This window comes from Manacus vitellinus, unplaced genomic scaffold, assembly GCF_001715985.3.
Source record: "Manacus vitellinus isolate BGI_N305 unplaced genomic scaffold, ASM171598v3 scaffold_41_pilon, whole genome shotgun sequence".
Classification (NCBI taxonomy): Eukaryota; Metazoa; Chordata; class Aves; order Passeriformes; family Pipridae; genus Manacus; species Manacus vitellinus.
The window spans coordinates 771,885-795,789 of NW_021940545.1; the positions used below are offsets into that span (position 1 = coordinate 771,885).

General features: G+C 48.3%; 1 long non-coding RNA gene across 1 annotated transcript; it reads left to right on the forward strand.

Moving 5' to 3' along the window:
* The first annotated feature begins 1,169 nt into the window (after positions 1-1,169).
* Positions 1,170-22,364, forward strand: LOC108640715. The gene is made up of 4 exons (XR_003212839.1): positions 1,170-1,259; positions 17,911-18,048; positions 20,612-20,704; positions 22,246-22,364. It is a non-coding gene; the product is annotated as an uncharacterized LOC108640715 (long non-coding RNA).
* The last annotated feature ends 1,541 nt before the right edge of the window (positions 22,365-23,905 follow it).

Here is a 23,905-nt window from a genome sequence, read left to right on the forward strand (position 1 = left end):
AATATATTTAGTGGTGTAAAAATATAATAAATTGTACAAATCTAAAAGCTTTATTTGGCCCAGAAATCTGTGTATGGCCATCAGAAGATTAGTATTCAGGGAGTTGGGCTGGTGAAGGAAGAGGCTGAATGGGTGTGCTCTGGGAACTCCTCCCAGAGAGTAGGGAGGGACTGGCAGGATGAAAAGTGAGTTCATTCATCCTGTTGTGGTTGTTTATATGGGAGAGAACTTTGCCTCCTGTGTCCCTTTCAGGAGGTTCGTGTCTCTCATCACCCGTTTCTCCTTTTCCCTTGCTTGCACTCATTAAATATGGCAACTTGGGATTCTCCTCAGTCTTTTTTTCATTTCTGCTTTCATTTGTTTCAGGGTGGTTTTTTTTTGCTCTCAGCTAATTAGGATTTTTTTACAGACTTTAAGTTTTATGTACACATTTCCTTTATTTATTTGCTTTGCAAACATTTCCTTTATTTGCTTTGCAAACAGTCTTAATTTGCTTATGATCATCTGTAATTTCTGTTTTCAGAGAAGATCATTAACCATGAGCCATTTTCAGTGTGGGATATCAAGACTAGTAACAGGACCAGAGTGCTCAAGGCTCAGTAGATGTGCAGGAATGAGACAGTTAAATGTCTTCTCACTGCTCCCAAACAGGCACATCCTGATGTTGCAGTTAATGACTCTGTATGTGATGAATGGGGCTATAAAATTCTCTGTTGGGGTGAATTGCTTGACAACACTGAAATTAGGAGATATGTTTTATTATCTAATGTCTGCCTGAATGTATAAAATAAAAAATGAATAAAATGGGGGGAAGGGGAAGCACTTTTATCTGATACATGAATATTTATAGAGGTATTTTCAGTGAACAATTAATTTTGCAGACTCTTAAGCTGGAGCTTTAATCCCTGGCTTGAGCAGTTTGCCTCCCTGTAATTGTTTTATTTTTGAACCATATTTTTATTTTTAACCTGTCAGGTGAGGTGCCACAACCCAATGGCATTGGAGGGTCTGTGTGAGCTGGGAATGCTCAATGTTTCCCCTCTGGAGCTCCAGCCCTTCCCTGATTCCCTGCTGCTCAGCATGTCGTGGCTGCTGTGCCTGCTGTGTTATCCCAAGCCTGGCCTGTCCCTGCTCACTGACCTGCTCCTTCTCTCCCTCTCTCCCTGGCTCAGCTCTCGCTCCCGGAGGAACAGAACGAAGTGACGAGGAATGGCTGTGACTCCAAAGAACTGGTCTACCTGGTGCAGATCTGCTGTCAGGTAAATGCCATGTTTTCTCCCCCCAACTTGTTTACAGCCTGTGTTTCATTCCACTTGCCAGCACAGCCTTGGAATATCAGGATGTGACACTTTCTGTGCTGTGGGGAGGTTTCCAGCTCTTCCCTTGCTCCAAGATGGTGCCTGTGGTAGTGCCACCAGCTCATTGTAGGAAAAGCAAAGCACTGAGGGGAGAAAAAGGACTGTGGGAAGGAAATAATCCTTCCTGGGATGAGCCCAGGGACAGGAGTGTGTGTGAGGGCAGTCTGGGGGTGGCCATGGTCACCCAGACACTCCAGTGACCCCAGATGGGAGAATCCCAGCAGTGCTTTGTTCACACAGGACATGGGGATTCTTGATCTGCTCCCAGTGATGTCTCCAGACACCTGGTGTGGAATTGTGCTGTGGTGTCAAGATGCTTTGGGCAGATAAATCTGCTGCTCCATCCCATGGATTCCCCATCTCCTGATGTGTGTGAGTTTGTAAAGTGCTCCATGACAGGTGATTGTGTTTTAATGTGCTCAGTGAATCACTGTTGGTGGGAGATGCAGTGGCAGGTTCATTGCTGAGTTAATGCCTGTGTTTGGTCCTTTTCCTGGTTTTAGGGTAGCAGCTCTGTCCATGATTCACCTCCTGAGCATCCCTCCTATCACTGGGTATGGAACATTACCAGGATCACTGGGGTGTCTGTCACCTTTTCAGAGCTCCTTCAGTGGTTCTGCTGCCTCAGGTGCTCAGAGGAGTTGTGTGGGACAGGCACACCTGTGGTACCTACATTTGAACTGTGTGGGGTTGGGAATCTGCTGGATTGTCCCAGCATTGGGACACACAGATGGGGGGATTTGCAGTGGAAAGGCTCTGCTGCCCTGGCTCTGTGTGAACAGAGTGGCTGTTGTGAGAGCTGAGGAGAATCCTGCATCCTGGGGAGCAGAGGATCCTGCATCCTGGGGAGTAGAACATCCCAAGGAGCAGAGGATCCTGCATCCCAAGGAGCAGAGGACCCTGCTGTGCTATGCAGGTGCAGCCTGGCCCAGCTGAACCCCAGCAGTGTCAGTGGCACACACACACACACACACACACACGTGTGTACAGGTACAGAAATGTGCCCTGGGGAGAGGAGGAGAGGCTGGAAGGGGACATCACTCGGAATTGCCATTTTGGGAGTGTCTCCAGCACTGTTCTGACCGACCTGTGGCCACTTTGGCACAAACCCAGCCCTTCTCACATAGCATTCAGGCTGACAGGCAGCACAGCAGCCTCAGGGGTGGGCACAGGGCTGTGCCCCAGCCAGGAGCTGGGCAGGGAAAGGGGTTTGGCAGGGATTGGAGGAAATTGGAATGTCAGTATGTTTTAGGCCCTCCCATTTGGGATCACTCTTGGATGCTTTGCAGGATGTCTGTGAGCGTGCAGTGCAGAGGTTTCAGTGTGTGGGGACAGTGGGTGAGTTCTTGGGGAAGGCAAACCCTCCTTTGCAGGCCCTGTGCCCCAGGCCCAGCTCCTGAGAAGTTCCCTTCCCTTCCCTTCTCCTCCAGTGTTTGGCTGAACTGGAATGGAAACACTGGAAATTGGCCTCATCACTTTAAAGACTGGACACAGAACCAGCCACCTTTGTCTTCCTTTCTTTTTCCTGTTTTTCTCCTTTTCCTTGTCTTTTTCCTTTTTTCTTTTATTTTTACTTTCTGTTCTTTTTCCATTTTCCTCTTTCCCTTTCTTTCTTTCCTTTCCCTCTTCCTCTTTTTCTCTTCCTCTTTTTCTCTTTCCTCTTTTCTTCTTCCCTTTTTCCTTTCCCTTTCCATTTCCTCTGTCCCCTTTTTCTCTTTCCCCTCTTTCTCTTTCCCCTTTTTCCTTTTCTCCTTTTTTCTCTTTCCCTTTTTCCTCTTTCCCTTTTCTCCTATTGTCTTATTCAGTTTTTCCTTATTTTTCCTGTATTTTCTCTTTTCTTTTTTTTTTCCCTATTTTTCTTCTTTTTTAAAGTACTCCCCTGACCAGTCTTCCCTGCTCTGAGCCTGGGATTCCCCTCTCCCATGTCAGTCCACGTCCCTGTTTCTCAGATCCATAAAGAGCTGAGAAACTTGTGGCATCTGGATCCAATGACTGGGAAGGTATGGAAGGAACTGCACAGCTGAGCATCATTCCTGCCCTGGGAGACACTTTCCCCCTGACATCCCGGGGCCTCTCCCAGTGTCCAGGGAAAGATTCCATTCCGCCAGGCTTTGGAGCCCTGCAGTGTCTGCCTGGATTTGGCTCCACATGAGACCCCAGTGGAGGTGTGAAATAGCTCATGGAATGATGGGGCAGTGGGGAGGGATTTTGGCAGGACACAGCTGGGTCGGGCCAAAAGCCCTGGAGGAAGGGGAAAAGAGCCTGAAAACCAAATTTGACTTTACTCACCCTGGATGTGCTTCCAGAGTTGGTGTCCAGCCATTGCAGCATGTCCTGGGTTGCTCACATGGACACAGGCAGTTCTGGTATTGAGGTTAAATCCACACAAATGTAGAAGCTTTTGGATATCTGTGATTTGGTGCAAATACAGAGGGGGTGTTTGCCACCCTGGCAGCTGTAGGTTCCAGAGCTGAGAGGAACAAGCTAAAGCCACAGTTCTGGGGTTGAAGGCACTGCCCTGCTGGGCCCTGCCTGGTGTGGGCTGGGCAGATCCCCCCTGTGTGTGTGGGTCACACAGAGATGTGTCCTCTGGCATTTCACCTGCAGCTCTGCACCCAAAGCCTTCAAACAGATGTTCCAACCAGCCCAGCCCGGGCTGTGCTTGGCAGGGCACAGCCCCTTCCCCTGAGCAGTCCTGCCCCACTCCTCCCCAGCTGCAAGGACAGCTTTAGTGCCCGTGAAGAGAATTAGTGTTTGAGGCCTATTCTGCAAAACCTTCCCAGATAAGGTTTGAAAAACATTCTTTAGGAGGTGTATTTGTGACACTTTCTGCTGCAAGTCAGCTCATGAAATCTAAGCTTTGTGTGAGCTCCAGAGGGGGGCTAAGTCTCTGTTCAGCTTTTCTTCTACTTATAAACCTCAAAAAATTAATCCACTTTATTGGCTCTTAAGAAGAAGTGGGAATATATGCAGAGATGTTCCAAGTGTTTCAGAAAAGGGGAGAGACAGGATCCTTCTTTTGATTCTTTTGGACAAATTTAAACATGAAAACAGAGGTAGGGAATTAAATCTTATTGGAAAGAGCTGATGATGGAGGGGTTTGTTTGGTTTGGTTTTTTTAGACCAGTGTAGGTGGATTTTCCTTTTCTTCCAAGTAAAATTGCACTGATTAATTTCTAGAAAAGAAATTCTGTGAAAAGATTGCTGCTATTAAAGGATAAATCCTGGGAGGGTGGGGTGAGGATTGTCCCTGTGAACACTCTGAAGCCTGGAAACAGTAATTAGAACCCTTAACTATCCCTGTGGACCCTGAAGGGGGGATGTCTGAGACCTGTAGGAATTCCTGCTGTACCTGTGGCTGGGAAGGTCCATGCACAGTGTTTGCCATCCTTGGAAAGTTCCATGGGGTTAAGCAAAGAACTTACATGGTCTGTGCCACATTTCAAAGGGGTTATTTTGTGTGTGGAGAATAAATCAGCACAAGTCAGAGCCTGCAAAAAGGCTGGAATGGGCTAATCCAGCCCAGCTTGGTTGTAAGAGAGGCTGAAAATGGGCCTTTTGGATGTTTTTGGGTTGGTTTGTCTGATATTACAGCAACTACCTGTGTATGTGTTTAAATATTGCAACAGAAGTCTAGGCTTTTTTGTTCTGACAAATGGAAGAAAAATAGAAAGCATAAAGTGAGATCTGTGGTGTTTCAACACCTCAGACATCGTTTTTGGTGACATTTGGAATGGCAGGGGGAGAAGCAGGGCCTGGTTGTGAGGATGTTCACGGTCTGAGACAGACCTTGACCCGCAGGCATCTCCTGTGGTTTTTGTTTCCCATTTCCATGCTCACAGGGACATTGCTGAGACAGAACTGACAGGCCCTGGCAGCCAGAGATGTCAGACTGTGCAAGATGGGTAACAAAATCCTGGTGCTAGACCTGCTGATGGACCCTTAAACTCAGCCTGACTCTGAGCTCAGAGCCCAGCCCACCTTCCCGGCCCCTGCTTTCCATGGAATACTGCCAGTGTCCTGCAAAGGAAGCCTGTTTCAGCTCCAGGTGGATTTCTAAGGCTGTTCTCAAAGCAGGAACTCTCCTCTTTGTGCTCCCATTCCCATCCCCTCTGGCAGGGAGCTGGGTTTTTGTCCCTGCTGTCTGGGCTGTGCTGGCTTTGCTGGATGGAATCAGGGCTCTGATGCACCGGACAAAGGCATTTCCCAACCCTCTGCCTGGCAGGAGATTCCCACTGGATTTCTCCTGTTGGGAGAGCAGGATCTGCACAGCTCCAAAGGCATCCCTGTCCAGCATTCCCTGGCTGCAGCAGTGAGTGTTCCAAGTGGAGGGCATGCTGGAAAAACGGGCTCCCAGGAGGAAGAGCAGCCAGGAATCCCCATCCCTGGTGCTTTGGGGGAGAGCAGGGTGGAGGGGATTGTCACAGAGGCCAATCAGCTACTCAGAGGAGCGACATCCCAAGTGTGGTTTGCTGGGTCTGGCTGCCTGTGATAGTCCACGCTGAAACCACAAACTGCTTGCACCAGGATTTTTGAGTCAAATACTCAAAAATATGGTTGGTTTTTTTGTCTTAAAGGCTTGCTCTTTAATTTATTAATAGTTTCTGATTGAAGCTCAAACACCCGGAGAGCAGTAAGTGCTACAAACATTCCTCCTGTGAAAAGCTCTTCAATCAGTTGATTCTGAGGGACAGATTCTAACACACATATATTCCTGTGTGTGTTTAATATACATATAAAAATATATATAGAAAAACTGGTCTCATCTTTGTTAATGGGATATGTCTGTGTGGAGCATCCAGGCTGGATCCTACCCAGTGCAAAATCTGTTTTCAGAATGTGTGTTGACCTCCTTCTCCATTTTTGATAGAGGATTTTCTGCCTTTATTTAAAGATTATGCTGAACAAAAGCAGTTGCTGTGTCCTTTTATTGAGCAGTAAGTTCAGGTAAAGGTTCACATGGTGCAGCCACCATCCCACCCCCTTCTTCAAGGCCACGTTGGATGGGGTTGGAGCAGCCTGGTCTGGTGGAGGGTGTCCCTGCCCATGGCAGGGGAGGGAATGAGATGAGCTTTAAGGTCCCTTCCAACCTAAACCATCCTGGGATTCTGGGATTCTTCCCCCTGAGGTCTCTTGTCCCTGTAGCTGCTGGATGAGTCCTGGGAGTGCTCAGCAGGGCTCAGGAGAGTTGCTCTGCTTTAAAATGCATTCAAATGCTGGTCACCATCATGGCCTTTCCTCTGAGCTTGTCCTCTGTTCTTCTTTTCTGACACTTGGCACCACTTGCCTGCAGGTGAGAGACATGGAACTCCCACCCACGATTTGCCATGAGTTCAGTGCCTCATGTGCTTGGGGGTGTTTGGGAAGAGAATCGTGGAAAGTTTGGGTTGGAAGGACGTTAAAGCTCATCCAGTCCCACCCCCTGCCATGAGCCAGGGACACCTTCCACTAGCCCAGGTTGCTCCAACCTGGCCTTGGACACTTCCAGGTTTGGGGCAGCCACAGCTTCTCTGGGCCACAAATATTGGGTATTTCTTTATAAGTCCCCAAAACCTTTTTAAAAGCTACCATGACCTTTCTGGTTTGAATGTTCCTGCCCTGTCCTTCCAGATGTTCTGCTCCAGTGGTGGATCCGAGGTCACACACCCCATGCCTTCTGCTCTCAGGGGTAGTAAATAAAACTGAAGTGACGATAGGAATGTGAATTAATAAGGAATGCATGGGGCTGGCAGCCTGCAGAGAGTGCAGGAGGGGCCAAATCCAAGGTGTGGTGTCTTTGGAACACCTAGCTCTGCTCCAGGCTCTTGGAAAGTCAACTGGCATCTGATGGGAGGAGAGTTGGTGTAGAATTGTATCTGAACTGCATAATTAACATGTAACTGCAGCTGGTGTGATGATAGTAAAGGGTAAATTCATTCAGTAACCGGGTAATAATGATTAAGGAGAAGGATGTGATTGACTGGGTTTGGAGTTTTCCCACAGAGTTGGATCACACAGCACTCACACCCAGCAGGATCAGCACTGAGCTGGGCTGTGTCCTGTTCCAAAAGCAAGTTCACTGTGCCCTCTGCTCAGCCTGGGCTTTGCTCTGTGATCCCTAATTCACAAACAGAATCCCAGAATGGCTGAGGTTGGAAAAGCCCTCCCAGCCCATGGAGTGCCCCCTGTGCCCGATGCCACCCTTGTCCCCCAGCCCAGAGCACTGAGTCCCAAGCCCAGGCCTTCCTTGGACATCTCCAGGGCTGGGGACTCCAAACCTCCCTGGGCAGACCCTGCCAATGTTTAACAACCCTTGCCAGGCAGAAATTCTTTTTCATGTCCAACCTGAGCCTCCCCTGGCACAGCTGGAGGCCGTTCCCTCTTGTCCTGTTCAGACACATCACCATAGGGCAGTTTGAGGTAAAGAGGATTTTTGTCCCATTGTAGTTCTAAGGTAGAGAGGATTTTTGTCCCCTTGCCTTTGCTGCCCTTTATTCCCAAGTGCACAGTCAGGCAGGATGTGTGCACAGGGATCCAGGAGATGGGAAGGCTTCCAGGAGTTCAGCCATTCTCCTGCTTTGTCCCTTTGCAGTGCTCTCTGGGGCTGTGGACTGCGAATGCAGACCTTAGCTCTTGTTTCCTGTGCTGCACAGGAGGGTGTCAGGAATCCAGGAACAGCATCTGTGTGTCGTGGGGCTCTGGGATTTCATTGCCCAGCTTTTGGGACTGGTTCTTCATCCCCAGCCGTGGAGCAGATTCATTGCTCCTCTGTGTAAATCTGTCCGGTAATGAGAGGAAAAATTACTGTAGTACTTAAACTTTGGTCTTTAATTTCTTCATTCATGGCTCTCTTTGGTTTGGTTTGGTTTTTTTCTCTTTAATTATTTAAATATGCACTGTGAAGGACACAAGGGCAGCTCTTTATTTTCTTGACTCTGGATGCATGAGATGCAAACCCAGGGTTTTAGCCTTGTGTGGATTTTGAATTGAATAATTTATTTATAGAGTGACATTGCAGAAATAAGTACTCCCATGAAACTGTTGGTGCTAAAGCACATTCCTGCAGCAGGTGCAAGTGTAGGTGCGTTTCAAGCTGTCAGAGACACACCAGAGACAGGGACTTTCTGTGCTCTGTGTTGTGGCTTCAGCTTAAATTCCAGTAGGGAAATGGTCTGGTGGATTTATGTGAGGGTGTTTTTTGCTGTGGAAATAGGGTATCTGAAAATAAGCACCACAAGATAAGACCTCACCAAAGACCCCCCCAGACTCCTGTTGGACTGAGCTGAAGGGGAATGGTGAGTGATAAATTGCACCTTCCTCTGCTCTTCAGATGGTTTTCCCTGATGGAAACCTGCAGCTGAAGGGAAAGGCCAGGGCAGCCCTGCTCTGGGGAGGGAGAGTGATTTCTCAGAATAAAGTGCAGTATCACATGGCTGTGCTGCCCTGGAAGGTTTTTAAGCAGCAGAAGCTCTCACAATTCCATGGGAGTTTGTTCATGTCGTGTCCTTTGGGCACTTTGCCTTCAGGAGGAAAACGAGCTCGGAATTAGAGCTCACTCTGCTTGTCCCCAGAGTGTGTCCTGGGAGCTCTGGAGCAAAAGTGACAGTCACTGCTGCAATCCAAGGGGACAGGGCAGTGCTTGTGGTTTCCTTCTGTGAGTAATGAGTCCTGGCAGGGCTGCTCATCATCTCCTGATGCTTTGCAGACAAGGCTGGGTCTGGCCACAAATTGAAGGGGACAGTTGGGCTGTGCTACAGAGACACTGGATGCTGCCCCAGCACTGAGCAAGTGTAAATCTGCAGCTAAAATTGACTTGTTTGACAACTCTTCCAAGAGCTGGGCTTGGTGCAAATCCAGAATAAGAGCAGGATTGTGGTGGATGGGCTGTTTTTCTCAGCTGCCTTGATGTTTATTCCCTGTGGAGAAGTTCAAAAGTCATGCATCTTTAACAGCAGATTTCCAGGACTGTCAGTTGGGGAAGTTGAATCTGTTGGGACACATCATCTGAAGCAGTTTCATCCTGTGCAGGCTGTAGAGTTGCTTTGATCAACAAGTGCTGTTGGATGTCAGGGGGCTGAGGAGGCACCAGGGCCAAGGTGTGCAGTTGTGATGCTCAGCCCCAGTGCAGGTGAAGTTCATGGACCTTGGAAGAGCATCTGCACTTCCAAATAACACACCCATTGGATACGAAATGTAGGGCAAGAAGGTTAGTAAAGAATATTTGTAAAAAGGGCCTCTCAAGGCACAGAAACCATGTCAAAATAAATAACATGGAGGGACAGAATCACCGAGTCACAGAGTCATTTGGGTGGGCAAAGATCTCCAGGATCTTCAGTCCAACTATTCCCCAGCTCTGCCAAGGCCTCCACTGATCCACGTCCCTGAGCCCCACAGTGACATGGCTTTTGAACTCTTCTAGGGATGGTGACTCCAGCACTGCCTGGGCTGGACAACCCTCTCCAATAAAAAATTTTCCCTGATATCCAACCTAAACCTGGCACAACTTGAGTCTGTTTCCTCTTGTCCTAAAGACGCTTTAGTGGTAAATCAAAAGTGCATAATTTTCGTTGTTTGCAGCAAATATTTGCTGTCACTGAGCAAAGTGTCAAAATACTAATTCCAACTGTTGTAATTCTAACAGTTTTCCAAAGTTATGTCCTGTGAGTTACACTGAGGGCACCTTGATCATTAAACTGATATTCTGAAGAGAATTTGTAATTGAGTTGTTTGGGTATAAAATCACTGAGGTGATGAGTGCCACTGTTTCCTCAGTAACTAGAGGTGCTTTGTCCAGCTGGGTTAGAACTGGCTGCTAAACTAAGAATAAGTTGGGTTTTAGAGGAATCAGTGGCAAAATTCTCAAGGGGAGCCTGAACTGAGCTTGCTCCTTAATCCTTGGGGCTCTCCCAGAGTTCCAGAGCAGGTTTGGGCCCCAGTTTGTTAAAAACCACAGAGCAGATGTCTCTTGTCACTCTGAGTTGTGTAACCTGTCACACACTGACCTAGTTCAGCCAGCACCAAGGGCCCAGCTCCTGGAGCAAGATTTACACCTGGAGCATGAAACAACTCGGAATCAGCACAGTGTGAACTCCCTGCTGGGAATTTGTGAGCTCAGGAATGGAGGCCTTGAGCTTCCCAAGCCGTGGGTGTGCAACAGGCAGAATTATAAACTGATGTTTTCCAGGATTGTAGAGCAGGTTTGCCACCAAGGGCTCGGGCTTTGACACATAAAAAAGGTGCATTTTTATCTCATCTGTGAGTGTAAAACACTCTATTTCAAATGGTGTGGTTTGCCTTTGTAAAGACCTACCAGGGGTATTGGACATTGAAGATGCTCTGTCTTCAGTGTTCCTCTACCAGGTCTTGGCACCACTTTTCAGTGTTTCTCCTTAAAACTGATGCCAAAACATCAGCTGGTTTTCCATTAACAAAACTTCTCCAGAGCTGCTTCTGTTTCTCGTGCTTTCAAAACAGGATTTCACCCTTCTGAGCTCTCTCCTTGAGTCCTGGTCAGGTCCATCTCTCACATCAATGCTTCTACACCTTTTTTCCCTTGAAATACTCATGTTTTTCTCTCTCTAGCCCTGCCCAGAGACATTTCTTACCATGTGAGTGATATTTTCCAAACACTGGGAATGTTGCTTCATTCTGAGGTGTGAGGATGAAGGGGGCTGGAAGGAAGCAGGGTCAGATACAAGGGAGCTGCAGAGAGACCGTTCACAAGGGCCTGGAGGGACAGGATGGGGGAATGGCTTCCCACTGCCAGAGGGCAGGGTTAGGTGGGAGATTGGGAAGAAATCCTTCCCTGGGAGGGTGGGGAGGCCCTGGCACAGGCTACCCAGAGAAACTGTGGCTGCCCCATCCCTGGGAGTGTCCAAGGCCAGGTTGGAGCAACGTGGGACAGTGGAAGGTGCCCCTGCCCATGGCAGGGGGTGGACTGGGATGGGCTTTAATGTCCCCAAACCATCCTGAGATTTTCTTTTGCTGGTTTTAATCACCTCAGGCAAGTAATTTTCAAAAAGAGTTTTTTGTTTGGTTTTGTTTGTTTGTTTTATTTTAAAGCCCAGCAGTGCTTACTTTGATGAAACCCCGTCTCTTCTCTAAGTGCAGAGTAGTTTATAGCACATCTGGGAGTTGTATTTAATCCCTACAACGTCCATATAACCATTTGTAACTATATATACATTCATACATTCCCTCCTTGGCTTGCCACCTGGAGGATGGTGGAATTTTAATTCTCATCCCTGAGCAGTTGGTGTGTGGCTTTGAAGGGTTTCTTTTGTGGCTCTGAGCTCCTGTTGGGTCATTCCTTTAATTTTCTGGAGTGCAGCAAAGCCCCCCCACGCTGTGCCCTCCCCTTCACCCCGTGTCTCTGTGTGACCTGCTGCTCCCAGGGTGTAATTTTACTGGAGAGATGATTGATATGGAATTGTTTAAATTAGAATGTGTCAGGAGGGCAGGGGTTTCACTCATGTGTCATCCTGGAAATCCTGGTTCCAGTTCAGGAGGGAATGTCAGACTGCCAGTCAGAAACAGGGAGGAAAGACGGGCTTAAGGGTTTCTTGGTGTGCTCCTGTTCCTCTGTACCTGCCCAGAACCACTTCCCAGCGAAGCCTGAGCCAAATGTTTGCCCTCTGCTTGTTTGTGGCAAAGCTGCTCTGCTTTGGGAGGTCATGGCTTGTGGCAGCTTCTCACCCAGAGAACCACACCCACCTGGTCAGGGAGAGCTTCCAAAATGGGTGAGAACCAGCAGGGATGACACTGCTGGAGCTCAGCCCAGGTCCTGGGCAGCCCTGGGTGAGTTTGGTGCTCCTATCTGTAATTGGAATCCAGGAAGTCTCATTTTTAGGGGAGAAAAGCTGCAGTGGTTTCCATTAAAATATCTTTTTTTTTCCTGCTGATTGCAATTATTTGATAATAAACTGATAATTAATGCTGAGAGATTAATTTATTCTGTGGAATAAGGCTAATAAGGGTTCACCACATAAGTATACTAAATTTCCCCCTCTGCTTTCTGCCTCCTGCTTTGGCTGTATATATGTTCCCCTTATCCTATGCTAGTTGGTCCCTTGTTTCCAGGTGCAGTGCTGAAGTTTTAGTGTTTCATCCAGAAGTAAAGTAGCTTTGTGTTGCCTTAGTGCAAACTTTATTTAACTTGAAAGATTTATAATTTCCTTCAAGTTACAATAACACACCAGAAGTCATGGACTCACCCAGCTCCAAACACTTCCTGGGTGAACTCCAAGGGCTGGATTTTATTAGCCCTGCTTTTCTGTTTTGACTACATTTCCAAACCATTTTCCAGCGTGACTTGAAATAAGAAAGGGCTGAAGGGTCAGGCTGGAATAACAGAGAGAGCCCGAGCCCCAGCCAGCTGTGGGAGTCCCCCCATGGCAGAGTTAACCTCTCCTGGTGGGTGCTGCTGCTTTTCCAGCCATTTAATCCGAGGGGTTTTCTTACCATGGGGTCAAACTGAAGTGACTTTTGCCAGAGACTTTCATCTCATTTTCTGGTCTCCCTCTCCACATGGACAGCAAGGTTCAGGAGAGCATCCATGTGATCTCTCTGAGGAAATAAGCATTTGAACCAGAAAAGAAAGGTCTATCCCAGTCTTAAAATAAATAAATCTGAAGTGCTACAGAGCAAACAGACTGTGGGGCAGGAAGGCTGTGTGTGCTGGAGCTCAGTGACACCCTGGGATTGATGGACCAGAAAGGGGACCTGTGTGCTCAGATGGAGACAGATCCAGCTGGAAATGTTTTTTTTTTTTTACATAGTGAGGAGATTTATAAATCTTTATTACAAAATTTCAGCATGTAAGTTCTGTGAATTGCTGGTGCCACAAATACTGCCAACAGCAGAACCTCTCCTGTGCTGGAGGTGCCCCTGAGTGTTCAGGGCACAGCAGGAAGAGTTGCCTCTGCCAGGTGCCAGGTGGAAACAGTTAAATGCACATAAAAATATTCCTGTGTGGAACTGGCCCTGACTTATGGGAGTATGATTTTTGTACTGGTAATTGAGGTGTTTAAGAGGTGAGGGAGCAATGATGGGGTTTTAACTCTGGGAATTAAAATGCAGGGGATGGTTTAAATACCTTCCTCTTTAATTTGCAGTAAGTAATGTCTGTCTGTTAGTAATTAAATTCTCACTGAGCTGCAGGAGTTGTGCTGTGTTGGGCTTGGGAAGAACAGGAACAGGGAGCGACAGTGCTGCTCTTCCCGAGTCTCCCAGGGCTGAGTGGAGCTTTAGGGAATGTGTGAACTGCTCCTGGCTGGGGCTGCTCATCATCCTCCCGAGGCCATTTGATCAGCAGAGCTAAAAATACTGCTCCTGGAGCTGGAGCTGGAGCTGTGCATCCCTGTCCCTCCCAATCTCCTCTCGCTCCGCAGGCAGCCCGGGGAGCTCGGCGGCCTCGGGGTGATGGTTTTGCTGATGGAGGGTTCAGATCTCGGCTCACTGCAAATTCAATCATCAGCTCAGGAATCTCGGAACGTTTTTTTGAGCGTGACATTTCTTCTTGCTTTGATAATCAGAAAAATACTGGGAGCTCTGTGCAGTGGGCTGAGATCTCGCCAGGCTTTCCTCACACATTCAGTCCTGCCCAGCAGAGTAGGGGAGAGCAGAGCAGCTGGAACAAGAGCGGAAATGAACCTAGATTTTCCATTTTGTGAGAAATTCCAGATTTGACATGATGCTTTTCATTGTGAACATGTGTGTGAATTGAAATTCCAAAATATCTTTGATTTTGTTCAAAAGAGATTTGTTTTTTTTGTCAGTGGTCAATTTTTCCTTTTAAAGATCGTGAAACTATTTTATGGTATTATTAAAATCTTCATTTGGTATTTGATTTTTGTATTTTAATGAAATTTGTCACACCCAAGTTTGTAATTGAAGGTCTGAATTTGGGAAATCACTTCACCTCGTGCTTACCTTCCCCTCTTTCTTATGTCCCACTGGAATGAGGGGTTTAAGCTTCTCTAAATCAGGACCATTAATAGTTAAAGAAATGAACAGTAATTATTGAATTGGAAAATTAGAGGCTGATCAAAAATTTATTTGAGCGACAGTTTATGGAAATCATGAGAAACGTGCAGAAGGCATTTCTGCCCTATGGATGTGAAGTGCCTGGAGCACCAGGAATGTTGAGCTTTGCTATAAACCAGAGCTGGCAACACGAGACCAACTTAATGGGCACTTATTGTTTCTAATATTTTATTAAGTCTCTAAATTAAAAAATAATCCTTTTGCCAAGCCCTCCTGGCACTTTAGAATTTGCAGGAAATGAGAGCAAGATGTACAGTTTTTACATTGGTGTAGGGAAGCCTTTGTAGTGTTCTGGCTGTGGAGTGGGGCTCTTGTTCCTGCTGTTCTGGCTGTGCCTCTCCGTGTGTCTGGCTGGGAGAACTTAGATTTTGCTGCTTGGGATTTGTGCTGGAGGTCTGAGGAGAAGCTCTAAATGTTGTCCAGTTCCTTCCTGGATTGCTGCAGTGATTCCTTCCTGGACAGTTAATTGCACCCCTTGTAAATAAGGCTTCAAAATTTGTAACTCAGGTGCCAAATCTGCAAAAACTTCACTTAATACAACCTAAAGCATGAGTGCTTTTTGAATTTAGTTATGGCAGGCTTAAAATTATGGGATATTGGAAATATTCACCCTTAGAGTGTTGGAGGAACTTCATGCTGGGTGGAAGTGTGAAGGTCTGTTCTGTGCTGGCACATCCTGGGCATGGTCACTGGGAATGGGAGTGAGGAATGGGCAACTCTGCTCCAAAAAGTGGAGGGGCAGGTGCTGAGCTCTTCTGAGGGAAAGAAGGGAACAGTACAGCTGTGTCAGGGGAGGTTTAGGTTGGATCTCAGCAAAAGGTTCTTCCTCCAGAGGGTGGTTGGCACTGCCCAGGCTCCCCAGGGCAGTGGGCACAGCCCCAAGGCTGCCAGAGCTCCAGGAGGGTTTGGACAACACTCTGAGGGGCAGGATGGGATTGTTGGGGTGTCTGTGCAGGGCCAGGAATTGGACTAATGATCCCTGTGGGTCCTTCCAACTCAGGATATTCTGTGATTCTATGGAGAATCCTGCAATCCTTCAGCACGAGAGCCTGACACCCACGGGCGTTGGGTGACTGACCTGGGAATGGGGACGTGGTTTGGCCTCTAGGCATCCACAGCACCCATCTCCTGGAGCCTCACTGCTCCCTCAGGGATAGCTCAGGGATAGCTCAGGGATAGCTCAGGGATAGCTCAGGGATAGCTCAGGGATAACTGTGCTGTTGCTTAGCAGCTGCCGAGCTGCAGTTTGGAGGTGCCGAGCGGTGGGTCCAGGTTACCTTCCTCCTGTGCCCCTCTCCACGAGCTGTGCAGCACAGGAGGAACATCCCGGGGAGCTGGTGGGGCCAGAGACACCCTTGCTACCGTGGGGTAAGTTGTCCCTCTCATCCATCACCTTTTCCTCGCTGTTGTTGCCTCGTGCCTGGGATAGGGTTCATCCGGAGCCGGGGGAACGCTGTCCGTGCAGGATCCTGTCACACCACTGCCCCAGCTGTTCCTCTCTTGCACATTTAACTCTTACTGTCTTCATTCATGATGGAGAGACTGCAAATCTACAGGCCAGCATTGAAAATATGGAATTAATGCCAGGTTTGGGCTCATTTGACAGATGGTTTGTTATTTGTAGGGTGTGTACGAGATGGTGCTGGAATGCCCAGTTCAGTGCCAGGAGCAGATCCAGGGTCACAGGGATTTCTCAGGCTGTTGTTCCTTATGTTGGTGACTAAACCTGGCTCAGCTGAAGGTCACGCTGGCAGCTCAGTGAGAGAACAAGAACCTCTTAATTGCAGAAGATGGAGGAATGGGAAGGCTGACAGCTCCCTGGGCATAATTAGACTTTGCAGTCCTGGTTTTGTTTTTCTCCTTTAGACAAAAGGTGAGATGGCAGAACGTGGAAATTCCAAAGCTTTTCTGTCCTGTGTAGGTGCCTCTTTGTAGGACTGTGGAATAAGGGTGATTTCTTGGGAGCTGAGAGCAGAGTTTGTGGGCACAGTGACAGTTTGGAGTTGTCTGCAGTGACCTGGGTGGAACAGAGCTGGGTTGAAGGGTTCACATCTACAGTTGCCTTGCAGGCTTTGGGTGTTAATATTAAAGTGAGGCTTAGAACTTTGCTGATAAAGAAATGAATATAGCAGAATTCCGACTGGGAATTCAGAGTAGGCCATGCCTTTTGTGTCCCAGGGAGGAGGGCACCTGGCACAGCCCTGCCAGCCATGGCTGGGGTCACAACCTACAGCTTGTGTCCCCTCTCACCCTACACATTCCCTGCTTTCTGCTCTGCTTGCCAGGCATCCCTGTGTCCCTTTGAATCCTTGGCCCTGCCCTTGAGTGTCTATGTAACCTGGAGCAACTTGGTCTAGTGGAAAGTGTCCCTGCCTGTGGCAGGGGGTGGAAAGGGATGAGATTTAAGGTCCCTTCCAACCCAAACCATTCTGGGATTCTGTGATTAATGACTGTTCATAAAGTGCTTTAACCTGTAAACTGCTGCATTATTACAACATTTTTTACTGAACACAACAGGCTGTGAAGCTTTTAAAAGTCATCAGTAGATATTAAAAGCTTCCCAAAGCAGATTATTCCACGCTGCCATGGCCCTTCCCTGTCCCCTGGAGCTGTCTGGATCTTGGCTGTGTTTTAATTGGGGACATGATATGCACTCAGGAGTAAATCTGCAGCTAGTGTTGTTCATCATGGATTGGTTTTTAATTCAGCTGAAGACTTGCCTGGGGCACCTGACAGAAATTTTGCAAGCTCCAATCCTGCCTTCAGATCCCTGGGTTTATATCCTTCTATCTGTGCAGAATCTCATGTCACACTGTTTATCCAAGCCCTTTGTCATTTACATTCCTGCAAAGACACCTTGGGTAGGAAAATACCACAAAATCCTTGTGGGACAGGTGGATGTTACCTGGATCCATCTCATCATGTCTGTCAGTGTTTAAGAACCATTTGGAGAATGCCCTTGAAAATGTCATTTAACCTTTGATAAGTCCTTCAGTGGTCAGGACTAGATGATCATGAGAGGTCACTTCCAACTGAAATCTCTCCTCCTTCTCCTCCCCCTCCCCTCCCCCTCCCCCTCCCCCCCTCTCCCCTCTCCCCTCTCTCTCTTCCTCTCCTTCCCTCTCCCTCCCTCTCCTCTCCCTCTCCCTCTCGTCTCCTCTCCCTCTCCCTCTCCCTCTCCCTCTCCCTCTTCTCCCTCTCCCTCTTCCCTCTCCTCTCCCCTTCCTCTCCCTCTCCCTCCCTCTCCTCCCTGGCTCTCCTACCCCTGAAACACTTCCATTAAACAAAACCAGACCAGGAAATCGATGCCTGGCCACCTCCAGGCCATGGTTAAACAGTTCAAACAGGAACTCTCCCGTGTTTTGAGCATGGATGGCTGCCTGCAAATTCAAACATGAAAACACTACTCAGGCACTTCCATGGCTTTCAGATGTTTTGAGAGGAAAGTGCTGCTTCTGCACAAGTTTTCCTTTTCTAACCCAAACTGGTGATGGGTTTGTAAAAGTGTGACTCTCTTGTGTCTGTGCAGGGGAGGAGCTGGATTGTGAAGAGGAGTTATGAGGATTTCAGGGTGCTGGACAAACACCTCCACCTGTGCATCTACGACCGGCGCTTCTCCCAGCTGGCAGAGCTGCCCCGCTCCGATGCCCTGAGGGACAGCCCCGAGGTAAATCACACCTCTGGAAACATCTGCAGCACTGGCAGGACACCTCCAGTCACCTACAGTCACTCACAGTCACCTCCAGTCACCCACAGTCCCCTATGGTCACCTCCAGCCACCTACAGTCTGCTATGGTCACCTACAGTCACCCACAGTCACCTCCAGCCACCTCCAATCACTCACAGTCACCCACAATCACCTCCAGTCACCTCCAGTCACCCACAGTCACCTACAGTCACCCACAGTCACTTCCAGCCACCTCCAGTCCCCTATAGTCACCCACAGTCACCTACAGACAGCTACAGTCCCCTATAGTCACCTCCAGTCACCCACAGCACCTCCAGCCACCTCCAGTCACCCACAGTCACCTCCAGTCACCCACAGTCACCTCCAGTCACCCACAGCACCTCCAGCCACCTCCAGTCACCCACAGTCACCTCCAGTCACCCACAGTCACCTACAGTCACCCACAGTCACCTCCAGTCACCCACAGCCACCTACAGTCCCCTGTGGTCACCTACAGTCATCCACAGTCCCCTGTGGTCACCTACAGTCATCCACAGTCACCTCCAGCCAGGGGTTGGGGATATTTTCAACTAATGGCATCAAGCTGCACCAGGATATTTGGGAAATATATGGGATTTTAGGGTTAGGATTATAGGGATCCTGTGATTTATCTCAGTTTATCTGGCAGAGGTTAAAGGTAGAGTAAAAAAGAACCTCCTCATCCTGGACTGTGCTGGTGGTGCTGGCTGATGGTTGGACTTGAAGATCTTAGAGGTCTTTTCCAGCCTTGGCAATTCCATGATTCCATGTAGTAGCCAACTATGAGTGCAGAGTCCTTTTAATGCAGCCCGGGTTAGATTTGAAAACTGACTCCTGGGAATAAGGTCAGTGATTTTTATCCCTGATTTCAGTGACCTGAAGGGAAATATCCTGCAAGTTCATATGAATTGGTTAAGCTGCTAAGTCTGAATGGTTGTTCAGAGTGTCAAGAAAGCACCTGTTGGTGCCTTAGATCCCAATTGTGTCTTTGGAAACTTTGTCAGCATTCCTAGGAAATCCTGCTGTCCCAGGCTGCAGCACTGCAGGAGCAATCCCACTTGGAGTGCTAGACTTGCATTTTCAACTGAATATTCCTAAAGCTGCTTTCTAAGAGCATTTGCATTAGTGCATTATTTAAATGGACTTTAAAAGCTGTTTTTCCTGCATGGATAAGAGGGAGTTTTCATTTCTTGACTTACTGTCTTCCCCTGGAATATGATGAGCTGGAATTCCTTCGGCTTCTCGCCTGTTGCTCATGGAAAGGTGTGTTCATGTCCAAAATAATCTTCTGGAAAGTAGCAGGTGCATCTTGGCTGCATCACTTCAGAGCACATGGAGGGGGAGGCAGTGCAGGGAAAGGGAAATGAGGGAAATTCAATCCAAGCACTCAAAGAATCATCTGTCCAGGAACTATAAATCAGGATCTGTGTTCCTTCAGTGCTGAGCAGGGATTGCTTTGGAGCCACGCACAGGGGCTGAAACCAGTACCCCCTGGGATTCCTTGGGGTGTTTGCCATTGGATACAGGGACCTGATCCTGCAGCCCCATTGCTCAGCAGAGAGACACTTTTCTTATTGCTTTGGCTTCACACAGCCTCTGTCTGAAAAAAAATTTAAAGTTTCTAGTTTCTTAAACTCAGCAGAAGCAGCCCCATCCAGGATAATGAATCCCTGGTTTTATTTTTAATTGTGTTTTAGGCATTCCTGTCTCTTATATCTTTATTCGTACAACTGATTTAATATGGTTTAGAGCATGAGCCCAAAAATCTGCATTCTGTGTGTAAGCACAGGAGCTGTAAAGATGTTGAACAGCTCTGTTGCTCTGTGAACTGTAACTCTGCAGCTGTGGAGTGTCTCATCATGTATTTTTCATTTTGAACTGGCCACATTTGAGCACATGTTTGAGGAGAACAATGTTTTAAACAGTCCTACAGACTCTGGGCTACAATAGTGCTTTATAACACTGTCACTGTGAGCCTTTGGAGAGACCTCACGAGTTTCTCTTTAATAAAAACAAGTTTATTGTTACAGAGGGGACATTGCTAAGTGTATTTTTAAACCCCTCCTCTACTGTTTGAAATATTACTCTTTGCTCAGGGGGTCAGTCTGAGTTGCCACATTCTTGAGGGTTTGCAGGAGAGTGGAAGGGGCAGCCAGGGTTTTGTTTCACCAAGTGGTTCTCAGGTGTGTTTGGTGGCCATAACATGGGTGTGAAATCCCTGAGGAGAAAAAGGCTTTAGATTTGAGGTATCTTGACAAGGGAAATCATGAAAATCTAAATATCTTACGAAAATAACATTATTACCTTCACAGTGAGCTGCTGCTTTCCAGCTTTTTGGTGTGATCGTTACAGCCCCGTGTGTGGCTTCACATGGCAGAAATACATTTCCTTGCACAAGGGGATTTATTTCTATGACTCTTGCCTATGGCAGTGGCTAATTTATGGTCTCTCCAAGTGTGAAGAAGCCTGTCCAAACTGTGCTGTACTAACAGAAGCACTGTGTGTGTGTTTGTCCCTGTCCCAGCTGGTCACCCAGATGCTCATGGCTTACCTGGCCCGGCTCTCAGCCATCGCAGGCAACAAGATCAACTGTGGGCCTGCCCTCACGTGGATGGAGGTACAGTACAAAGCTCAGGTTGTTCTTCCTTTCCTGACCACAAACCTGCTCTCTTCCAGACCAGTAATCCTCCCAGACCTATTGGTGCCACTGAAATTCCATCCTAAAAGCTTTATTCCCCCGTTACCAGGTGTGTGACATGTAGGTGGCCATAGAAGGTGGAGAACACACAGAATCAGGTCCAATATTAAGAATATAGGAGTTTTTTTCCCCCTCCTGCTTGGATTTTGTCACCCCAAACCGTATTGTTGTGCTGCTAATCACAACTACTGAGGTGGCAGCTCCAGTGAGGCACAGACTGGGGCAATGGGCTGCTGGGAACTCCCAGTGCCAGGCTCAATCTCCCAGTGCCTCACATTCTTACCTCCTTTTTGGCAAGGCACTACTGCAAGTGTGACACATTTCTCGAGCTTTGAGTTGTCTCTGTTGTGCTGTTTGCCTGCCCTCTTTCTTTTTTAATGATTTCTCCTTGTGGGAGCTGCAGCCCCAGTGGGTGCTCTGTGCCCCAGTGGGTGCTCTGTGCCCCGGTGGGTGCTCTGTGCCCCTGTGGGTGCCAGCGCTGACAGAGCCCCCCTCGTGCCCGCAGGGACACTGTTTGCATGGGGGGAGCTGCAGCTGCAGCTTTCTGGGCTAATACCACGGGAACAATAGCCCTCATGGGAAGGGAGGAACACTGGGATCAGGGCAGGGTCCAGCTGTCCCTGCTCAGCCTGGGGACAGACGTGTGGCTTCCCATTCCTGCACACCAGGAATAGCAGCAGCTATAGTTAGACTGTTGCCGTTAATTTTTAAATGGTTGGGATAAGGATTAAGTGTGTTTTCCTGCAGTTTTCCCCCACTGATATCCTCCTCCTCACCCTGAAATCCTTTGGGAGGAGAAAGTCTTGGAAAGCTGCTGAGCAAAGGAAGGAAGTTATAGAGAGAAGTGAAACTGGGGGATCTACAGCAACACAGTGGACCTGGAGATCACAGCAAAGCTGTTGCCTGTGGAGTACAGAACACAGAATTATCGCAGAACTGACTGAGAATCCTACAGAATTTGACACAAGCACAAAAATCTGGGAATTTGCATTCCTGCAGCGAAGAGGGGGAGGGCCATGTTTTCTTTAAAAAGAGAAATAAAAGGGGGGGAGAAAATTGAAAGCAACACTAGTTTTTGGTTTGACAGCATTTCCTCCCTCAGAGCCTCTTCTTGAGCATTAATTCCACTTCACAGAGAATTTCTGTAGCACTGTTTTAAGTACTTGAGGAAAAACAACCTGATTTGATGCTAAAGGGAGGTGCAAACCCTCGCTGGGTGTTCCTGCTTGTGCGCAGAGCTGCACAATGCAGTGTTTTTCTGCTCAGTGGCTGGAGCCACACGACCTTGTACAGCCCCTGAGAGCTGTGCTGGCTGTGCTGTGCCCTCACTCCCAGCTCTCTGCTGGGGCCCCGAGCTGGGCTGTCTCTCTGCATCAGCTTGAAGCCTCTGCTGTGTCTGAGCGCCAATAAAACCCCTCCTCCCTTGTCCTCAGCTGCCTCACAGTCTCTCTCTCTTGCAGATTGATAACAAGGGGAACCACCTGCTAGTCCACGAGGAATCGTCCATTAACGTTCCTGCTATTGCTGCTGCCCATGTTATTAAGAGATATATTGCTCAAGCAGCAGATGAACTGTCCTTTGAGGTAAATAAAGCACTTTTATTCCTTGTTGTCAGACAGAGATGAATGTAATCTGTTTGTGTGTATGTGTCTGTGTTTTTGTGCCCATCATGAATATATCCAGACGCTTTCAGAATGTTTTGTGAGGTGAAGCTTAGAAGATTGAGTTAAATATTCGATCTGCAGTGAGTTGGAGACAGGCAGATGTTCAGTCATCTCTAAAATATAGCTTTACTTGGCATTAGTATCTTCTGGTTAAACAGCTCCTGCCAAGTCCCCTGGGCTGGTCCCTGAGCAGGAGCAGCCCCTGCAGAGTCCATGTGTTGTGTTGTGTCTCTTCAGGGTCACTGTCCATGTGTGTGTGTGTGGACACAAGTTTAATTACTCACTGCCCAGGTTATACAACCTCTGTTTTTAAGAGTGTCTGCTGCCATGAAAAATAAAGAACCAGACTGGCAAAGGATTTGACACTTAAAGGGCGGGTGATGATCTACAACTGGTGTGAAAATCCCACATGAATCATTGAATCCCAGGATGGTTTGGGTTGGAAGGGACCTTAAAGATCATTTACTTCCAAGCCCCTGCCATGGGCAGGGACACTTTCCAATAGACCAGGTTGCTCCAAACCCCATCCAAGATCTGGAGGGTCAGACTGTGGAAGTTTTTGTCTCTCAGGCACTTGCCTGTTTGACCCAAACAGCAGCAGTTCACACTGTGACTGCTCTGAGCAATGGTCCTGTCACTGGAGTGTGCACAGTGCTCTGCAAACAGTGTAAAGGAAAACAGAGCCCAGAGGAGTTTTGTGAGCACATTCTCATGTGCAGCACAGGAAGGAAGAATAATAGTGATAGTCTGGTGCTACCAGGGTTTTGTTCATGTTCCAAATGGAGGCAGTTACTAGTGCTGAGCAAAGAACTGCACGGGTCAGAGAGACGGGTGGGCACAGCACCCCCAGTGAGGGTCCACGGAGCACAGGAGCCATGGAGCACAGGATCCACGGAGCACAGGATCCATGGAGCACAGGATCCACGGAGCCCAGGATCCACGGAGCACAGGATCCATGGAGCACAGGAGCCATGGAGCACAGGATCCACGGAGCACAGGATCCACGGAGCCCAGGATCCACGGAGCACAGGATCCATGGAGCACAGGATCTGTGGAGCACAGGATCCATGGAGCACAGGATCCACGGAGCACAGGATCTGTGGAGCACAGGATCCACGGAGCACAGGATCTGTGGAGCACAGGATCCATGGAGCACAGGATCCACGGAGCACAGGAGCCACGGAGCACAGGAGCCATGGAGCACAGGATCCATGGAGCACAGGAGCCACGGAGCACAGGAGCCATGGAGCACAGGAGCCATGGAGCACAGGATCCATGGAGCACAGGAGCCATGGAGCACAGGATCCATGGAGCACAGGATCCATGGAGCACAGGAGCCACGGAGCACAGGAGCCATGGAGCACAGGATCCATGGAGCACAGGATCTGTGGAGCACAGGATCTGTGGAGCACAGGATCTGTGGAGCACAGGATCCACGGAGCACAGGATCTGTGGA